The sequence below is a fragment of the Pseudorca crassidens genome, chromosome 3, assembly GCF_039906515.1.
Source record: "Pseudorca crassidens isolate mPseCra1 chromosome 3, mPseCra1.hap1, whole genome shotgun sequence".
Classification (NCBI taxonomy): Eukaryota; Metazoa; Chordata; class Mammalia; order Artiodactyla; family Delphinidae; genus Pseudorca; species Pseudorca crassidens.
Genome location: NC_090298.1, coordinates 142,090,090 through 142,099,328, shown reverse-complemented (window position 1 = coordinate 142,099,328; position 9,239 = coordinate 142,090,090). Strand labels below are relative to the sequence as shown.

At 43.7% G+C, this 9,239-nt stretch overlaps 1 pseudogene; it reads left to right on the top strand.

The window, feature by feature from the left end:
• The first annotated feature begins 8,535 nt into the window (after positions 1-8,535).
• The window catches only part of LOC137222070 (UDP-N-acetylglucosamine--peptide N-acetylglucosaminyltransferase 110 kDa subunit pseudogene), a 42,365-nt pseudogene continuing 41,661 nt past the window's right edge, over positions 8,536-9,239 (top strand).

Below are 9,239 nucleotides of genomic sequence, written 5' to 3'. Positions count from 1 at the left end.
ACTCTACATGAACTATAGATTTCTCCTACTCTAACATTTCATAATTTTCTAAGTTCTTTTCTTAAAATTTCTCTATATTATCATTAATTTTAATTAAAAAAATAAAAATCTAACTTTCTCTTTTGAAAATCAAAGAGTTAATTCCCATAGTCCTACAATAATGGGATAATTAGTTCTGAAACCGGTCAAGTTTCATACGAAAAGAAAATCATATTAAATAATTTTTAAAAATTAAACATGGACTTTGTAGCACAAAGACAAGGTCCCCCCCAAATGGTGTTCCTTTATTTACTAGAAATGTTCAGCTCTGCATTAAAGTTGAAATAAAATAAATATATTATTTTTGAGGTGCAAAAATTTCTTATGAAAATCAATTTTTCTTTTCTGTCCATACAAACAAAAGTATGGAATGACATTAGAGGTCAGGTTTGTTTGGTAATATAATGTAGCTTCTTGATATTTTTTATTTTAGGAAAGGAGAATATCAAAATCAAAACTTTTTTCAACTTTACTTTTATTTAAAATGAGGCCATATTTTCCTCTTATTAAAACAGAGTTCAACTAGAACTGTCAATTTTCTCATCTGTAAAACAAGAACCCTGAATCAGCTGACTAGATTCATTCAGAACTCAATTTCTTTATCTTATGATCACTGCGGTTCTCCCTAAATCTAATATACTAAGGTTCTAAGGAAAGGAAAATATATTACTAACGACGTGTTTTGATTTTTATTTCTTAGAGTTCAAATGTCCACCATTCACCTTGGTCTAAGCTTAAGGAACCATTCAAGGGGATACAACGAAGATGGGAGGAGAAAACAGAACCCTCACATAAGCTGTGGCGTGTTGCAATCAGGCTGCTGTTTGAAAAATAATCTTCTCTATAGCTTTAAAGTGATAACTTTGTACCTGCAATGCTTCTTGTTTCAAACTGATTTTCTCTGGCTCTTCCTGAACACTTTCTGAGGAATCATCAACCTCTTCGATTTCTGAGGAGGAAGGACTCTCTACTGTCACAGTCACAGGAAATTCTGATGGACCTGAGTGTCACAAGAAGAAGACAGGAAACCACAGAGTTGTTAAACTAAAGTGCAAAGAAAGAAGACAAGATTGTATAAAAGACAACACAAGCCAGATACCAAATATCCAAATATTAGAGGACATTTAACAAAAGTGATCTGAGGTATCATTATTTATAAACGTCTCTCACTGCTCCATGGTCTAAAAGAGGCAATGACTAAGTAAAATTACAGGAACTTATCTTTGCTATGTTACTGTACAGACCTCTGTTGTACATGGTTAGGATTAGTAATGGGAATTGCCCATATTATTTTATTAAGTTTCTTTCACAGAAGCCAAGTGAAGATCCAAGGTAGACATTTTTTCTCAGATCAACTTTATACTGCAAATGAAAAATTTATTCTTCACCATCAGACACAAACAGTCTGGAAGAAAATGTAGTTTTACAGAGGAAAATACATCAGTAAAGGGACTGATAAAGAATCAGAAGAATAATCAGAAAGTCAACATATCTAAGCTGGGAATAATAGATGTTAGAATTTATAAAAGTAAATCACATACACATACATAACTAAAACTAACCCATCAGAAATTTCATCTTCTCATCACCCTTAAGCCAAAACTAGGGTAACAGTAATACAATTCTCCCATCAAGATTCACTGCCACTGCAATGCTGTTCAACTGGACATTTCCAATCATTTAAAACCTGACCTGGCCACAACCCCACAAAAGTCTACAGATCATAAAGAAGTGTGCTGGGATTATATAACCACGCAGAAGACAAGTCACTAGGACATCATTTTGACAACAAGCAGCAAACCCTGCAGCATAGGAAAACCCTAACAGGAGAATGCGGTACACACCCCTCTCTCTGGGCATGCAAGGGCAGGACTGACACCCAAGATGCTCTTCTCTCAACCTCAGCAGTGGTGCCTTTCACAGAGCAACTATGCAGTCTCCCAGAACCACTGGGAAGGAGAATCTTATACTCACAGTATTAGCTTGCCATGAGGCCATAATCTAGGGAATGTGTGTGGCCTTGGTGAGAGAGCAGAGGTTTGGGAGATGTTGCTTTATATTGGTTTTCAGATCAGAAGTTTGTACACATAGCCTGCAAACAACGTTTCTTGCAAACATATGAACGTTCTTGAGTATGAGAGCTCCATGTGAGGGGTCAGAAATGGCAGTCAAGTTCGTTTCACGGGTAACAGCTGATTTGCCGACTGGACAACAGGCTTCCTTGTTTACAGACAACCACAAGGCTGCCAGTTGTGTGCCAAATCCACACAACTACACCGTTGCATTGGGAGAGCGACCAAACATGTCTTACATGATTTATTTCAGAGAGGGAAATGCTTCTTGTAAGACTCTGTCCGTTTAAAAAGCAAGAATGACCATCTACCTTTCCCAGTTCAAGCCCTATATATCATAATATGATCGCTAAACACCAGCAACTGATTACATACATCACGAGCTTTGATGAATGGAAAGCCCCTAAAAAGATATCAACAAAACAAAGTTAGATCTTGATGTAAATACATCACCAGTTAAACCCAGTTAATACAACTATTTAGTATTATGTACAGTATCCATATAGAATTGTGTATGAAAATAAATAAGCTCAAAACAAGGACCTGGAGGGCTCTGCTATGGAGAAAACTGAACAGAATTCAGCCGACTGGCTTGGTAATAACTCTCTGAACTGCTGAGAGGCCCCTTCAGTTCCTATGTTCAGGATGCTTGAGATTTCAGTCTCACTTCTTTAAATGGTGATATTAATCATTCTCTAATTTACCACCCTGTATGAGGAGGATGGACCTCAGATTAAGTGTCTCAGGAAGAAGATAGGAAACCACAGAGTTGTTAAAGTGCAAAGACTGGGGATTCAACACTATAGTTTATGCAACAGCAATTCACATCCCCATTTGGTCATATTCTTTCTACAAAACAAAAGATGCACTCACATGTATTAAAAGACAAAAATTAACTGCCATCTGTATCAATATGTTAATGTGCTTCAATCACATATGTTTTCATGAAAGTTTAAACATAAAATCACCTTTAAGATCTTGGCCATGTAATCTGCTCCCTGCCATGTCAAATTATACCCCGTGAAGTTTACTGTCTTAAGAGTGATAGAGTTCTTTATACCTTGACAAGTAACTAAAAGGAAAAAAAAAAACCACACACACAATAAGATGAAGAGCCTATACATTTGTCAATCTTGCCTTATTTGCTTTTCTTGAGTCAATTGGAGGTTTACAGCCACATTCTTAAAATCATTAACTACAATCTTCCCAAACAGGTAACTGATGAACTGATGCATTCTAAAACTTGTCAGTAACAAAGTGTTATTCCAGTTTACAGCAACAGTTTAATTCTATTCAGTACTAAAACTGAATACACTGGATACTGCAAACTTTCTTCCCAACCACTCAGTAAAGTACTACATACTTTTGAGACAAAGGAAAAAAAAGAAAAACCTAAAGAGCGTAAGACTTCCGATTTTCATTTCCAATAATACATGCCAATCTTGATGATCAATCAGCGATGTAAATGTCAGCTACAAACCCAGTATTTTATTAGCTGCTATGCAGTATATTAGAGCAATAGAAGAGGGAGGACCTCAAACCCTCTGTTCCCTCAAATTGAAAGGCAGGCTTCCTTACCCCTTCAGACCACTACTGGACACAGGGAAGGCACACTAATGTTTCAGGACCCTAATCAAGAGTCACCTGCTTTGTGATTACTTCCATGACACACCCTCACCGACACCACTAAATTTGCTGCTCCTATGGGACGTTACATGTATTTCCTATTTAAACACATACCACAGTGCATTATAATTATGATTGCAGATAGATGACTTTTTTGCTTTTTTTTTTTTTTTTTTTTGCAGTACGCGGGCCTCTCACCGTTGTGTCCCCTCCCGTTGCGGAGCACAGGCTCCGGACGCACAGGCCCAGCAGCCACGGCTCACGGGCCCAGCCACCCTGCGGCATGCGGGATCCTCCCGGACCAGGGCACGAACCCACGTCCCCTGCATCGGAAGGCAGACTCCCAACCACTGCGCCACCAGGGAAGCTCAACTTTTTTGCTCTTTACATCTTGCTATTTCCCTTCCCATAATATTTCTTGAAGAGAAACCATAAAAATATAAACAAACACAAAAAACAGAAAATATATAAAACATGTGGTTTGTGGCTTAACACAAACTTAAATAAGATTAATTCTGACAGTATCCAGCATGACAAACTTCCATGGTACAAATGAGAATGGACCAAGGTTTGAGCAGGTACAGGAGACAATCCAGGCATGAACAACACCAAGAAAAGGTAGACGGAAAAAGGTAGACAGACATGGTGTGTAGGAAATCACGAGACCAGTCCGATGGGAAGAGACTTAAACAAGACTGAAACTCACTTTCTAAACCTCCATCTCCAACTGGAGAATTCACAGGACACAGGTGCACCAAAGAAGCCAATTATTCAATCCCTTTAATGGGGAGGAACAGTTTAAACTTTTTTTGGTTTCGTTTGCCCCAAAAGCACCCTAAAAGCAACTATCAAATGTTGGGAGGACACAATGAAGGCTTACCTTTGTTAACATAGTTAAGTCTCTCTCTCTCACAACTAGCCCACTTAGCTCCACATTCCTTAGCACACCCGACGCACTTACACAGCATTTATGAGCTTTACACAACTGGAAGGTCACATCTTTATTCCATATCGCAGGAACACGACTTCTGTAAACTTCATTTCTGTCACAACCTAAAGCAAAATTATTGTAAAATGAGTGATTTAAACCATACATTTTATCATCATTAAAAAGCATCTAAATAAAAACAAAAGCATCTGCTCTGTGCTAAGGATTAGAAACGACTCCTGCCCTTAAAGCCTTCATTAAAGAGGGACATGTATAAAAACTCAAAATTTCAATCACGTGAGATAAATAAACGTAACCTTTACACGCAGAGGTTCCTATGGAGGCAAAAAGTTATGTCTAAGTGATGGCTTCATGGTAACCCTGAAGTACAATCTAGAAAGATGAGGCTATGCAGAGTTGGAGTAGGAGGTGCATTAACTGCAGAGGGAACATCTGTGAAAACATACTCAAGCCTGACTCCTGCTGGGCACTGTAAATGCTGCAGGTGGGGATGACTACGGGCCAGGGGTCCAAGTACAAGTAGAGACAGAAATGAAAATAGAGATGTTGGCCGAAGCAAGCCTGGGAGAGAGCATGGCTTGTACCCCACAGGTGATGAGGCCTGGGGCTACCACTGGCTGAGTAAGGGTGCCTCCGCTGATTAGAAAAAGGCACCCCGCTGCTGAAGGACCAATTAGATTAAGGGAGTGATCACAAAAAGCTCCCCTTCTTCAGGGCAAAGAGCCCTATGAGGCTTGGCCAAACACAGTTCAGACTACACGCCTCTGTGCAGAGCACACGCTGGGCGGCTAGTATGCACTAACTCTGTGTGGGCAAGCCAGTAGCAGCATTATTTTAAGCACATCATTTTATGGTAGAAGATCACTCAACACGAGTAGGCAGATGAACTTAGAGGAACTGAACCAGGGGCCGCAAAACCACCCAGGAGTTTCTGCCACAGTCTGGGCAAAATGTAATATGGATGAAGAAGCAAATTTAGGAGAAGGCCAAAATCTACAAGCTGGGCCCATTGGATGGAAGACATAAAGAAAGTTCAGTGAAGGAACTCTGAAGAGAATGGGCTCTACAATAAATTTTTCTTACATTCAATGTAAAATATTAGGCAAAATTAAGTACCGTGGCCTTTCAGGTCCCTTCCAGCTCTAATTTCTTTTGATTTCTAACTTACTACTCTGGTTAAGTAAAGTCCCTTCAGAGATACAGAACACTTCTTATACCTGAATGGGATGCAAAGAATAATCTGACTTCTCTTCACCAGGGGATGAGCTGAACTGTCGTTGCAGAAGAGATAACAGATGGTGTGAACCCCAGGTGCTAGAAAAGGGCCAGGCACACGATAAGTGTTCAGCTTTTCAAAAACAAATGAACAATCACTTCCTCTCCTAGATCTTTACACCCTTCCTCTGTTGGCTACTTTCTCTCAGCTTATAAACATCCTCAAATATACCCACTTAAAAAAACTCTCAGACCTATGATCCTTTGGATATTCTTGTGGATAACCTAAGTCTCTACCATGCCTTCAAACACCTGTCCTCCCAAAAGCCCACATCTGTACCTTGGGCCCAGACCTGTCTACCAGGCCCCTCTAAAGCACTGAAGATGAAGGAAGATCCTCTCGCCACCCCCAATCCCTTTCTACTGTGCTCTGTATCTCTCAAAAAGATGCAGCTGTGAACTGTCACCCACGCTTGCTGCCCTCCCTTTTCTAACTGGTCACCAGGCCTCACCCATTCTCTCTCAGATCTGCAAAACCCGGTCCCACCTTTTATAACTTAAGTGGGACCCTTAGATTACAATTCACCCTGCACCCAATCAACTGCCTTCCACATGGAGGTCCAAGTGAGCCTCTAAACCAGAAATCCATTTCACTGTTCTTTGGTGTTTCCTGCAGCCTTCAGGATAAACATCCAAACTTCTGACAGGACAAACAAGGCGCCTTTCTGTTGGGCCCCACTAAGTTTTCAGTATCGACCCTCATTTCTCTCCCAAACCCTGAGTTCCAGTCCTGTACATTAGTTTTGCCGTATTTTCTTACATTTCTCAAACTTCAACACACACTGCTTTCTCCTGCCACCCCAGGAGCTTCTACATATCCTTAGAAAGGATGGCACTTCCTCCAAGAATCCTACCCTGAACTTTCCCTTCCAAGTTTCTGTGCTCTGCAAAGGGGAAAGATGGCGGGGAGGGATACATTAGGAGTTTGGCATTAACATATACACACGACTATATATAAAATAATCAACAAGGACCTACTGCATAGCACAGGGACCTCTACTCCATATCCTGTAACAAACTGTACGGGGAAAGAATCTGAAAAGGAATGGATATATGTATATCTGAATCACTTTACTGTACACCTGAAACTAACACAATATTGTAAATCAACTATCCTCCAATATAGAATAAAAATTAAATTAAAGAAAAAGAGAGATTCTGTGCTCTGTAGCAGCAGAACTCACTTCTTCCAGAGCACTGACTCCTGTGCTTGTGTTTACTTGCTGCCCAGTAGAAGGGACGATTACCTAGGGCAGAAGCATGGTCTCCAGCAGCCCTTGGTTCTGACAACTCATTCAAGTGCCAGGATACTTTACACACATAACCTGCTTAATTAATTCTAAGAACCCACAGAAAGAGTGATTTTTAATGTCATTTTACAAGTGTGGGGATTGTAGTGCAAAAGAAACCTGTCCAGGCCACAGAGAGCATCAGCCCTGGAATTCAAACCCTAAGCTGCCTTGACATCGGTGCTCTTTCCACTATATATGATACATCTATTGAAAAAAATTTTTTTTTTCCTGAGCCCTGTTTGAATGGAAACGAAATGAAGCTGGGATATATCCATTTCCTAATCGCTTTGGTGTGTACCAGGCAAAGTCATTCAACAGACCAGGTAACATCTGTGCAACAATTAACGATGCTCCAAACTGTGCTAAGTGTTCTACTTTGTAGAGTCTAGAAGCATTAACACAGTGCATCCTTGTAACCGCCACAGAGGCTGGGTCCTGTGAAGCCCATGCTACAGATGAGAACACTGAGACCTTGAAGCCTTAAGGCACTCGGCCGGGGTCACCGAGCTGGCAGGAGTCCTAGGCCGCACGCCCCGTCCAGTGCACGCACACCCGGGCACTGGGCACCGATTCTAGTGCCCACCCTCCACCTTTAACCATTTAAAACCCCGCTTCTCAGCGCCCACACGAGGGCCCCTGGAAGCGGGAAGTACAAACCTGTCTCGACAAGCCGTGGCTGGAAGAAGCTCTGGATACAGATCAGGGGCAGAGGGTGCTCAGGAGCGGCGCCCAGTCTACCCGCGGCGGCAGAAGGCGTTAAGTCCAGCAGGCCCTCCCTCAGGGAAGCCCGCACGGAGGGCAGAGGCACCGAGTCCTGCAGCGCGCACAGGTCCTCAGAGCGCGAGAAGGAGTCGGCCGCGCTGTCCGGGCGCAGCTTCACCGAGTGTTCACGGCCTGAGCGCGGCCTCGGGGACGCTGGCTGCAGACAGGATGCCCACACCCTCCTGTGGGTCCCGGCTCGCCTCCCGGCCCCTCGGGCGCCCACCGCCCGGCGGCTGCGGCCCCGCACCGTGCGCAGGACCGGCGTCGCAGCCAGAAGACATAGGGCCACGGGCCCCAGCTAGGCCGAGCCCTCCTTGCCGCGCTCCGGAGCCCACGCGCGGCCTGGTGTTGCGCGGGCATCAATGCCCTCCCGAGCCGCGGGGTTGCGGTTTAAGCCTCCGGGCGGGCCAGTGGGGGCGGGGCGCGAGGACTTCCGCGCGCTCGCCGTGCGTCCGCACGCAGACCCGCCTCCCTTGACGACGCGGCTTGAGGAGCAGCACGCAGACCCGCCTCCCCGGACGACGCGGCCTGAGGAGCGGTGTCGGCAGCTTCGAGACTACGGCAGCGCGAAAGGTAGGCGGTGTGGAGGGTTTGGGGTACGTTTGCTGACTGATCCAAACAAAAGTGAGACATGGTTGTATCAGCGCATTTTAAAAGTAGTTAAACTCCCTCAAAGTGTCTCTGCTCGCCCCGCCCAGGAGAGAGCGTGAACTCCGTGAGGGACACAGGAAAGGCTGAGTGAACGTCTGCCTGTGGTCCCTTACCTGGTGCACAGGTGTGTGAATTTCTGCGGAGAGCTCTTAATTTCTGTCGTTTCTGCTGACTTGACACGGTGGTTGGCAAACGGTGACGTGTTCCGTGCATTCAGGACATGATCGTGGTTCCTAATCATCACTTTGTTTTGTCCTGACACCTCCACAGAGAATTTACTACTGAATATCCACTTTACAGAAGAGAAAGTGAGGCGTAGGAAGTGAAGTGACTGAGTAAGAGGAAGGACTCAGACAATTGGTAAATTGTTAGTAAATTAACCCTGCAAGGAGGCCGTTAGCCTGCGGTGTCTCTAGCGATGCGGCCGCCTACTTAAACCAACCAAAATCTAAGCCTGTCGGCGCCTCAGGGTGACGAACACCGCTGAGGACACCCAGTCACAAACCACCAACTAGGCGTTAAAGCCATAGCAAATCACTCGTTTCCTTGCTTTGCTTCTGCCCTTTTAAAATA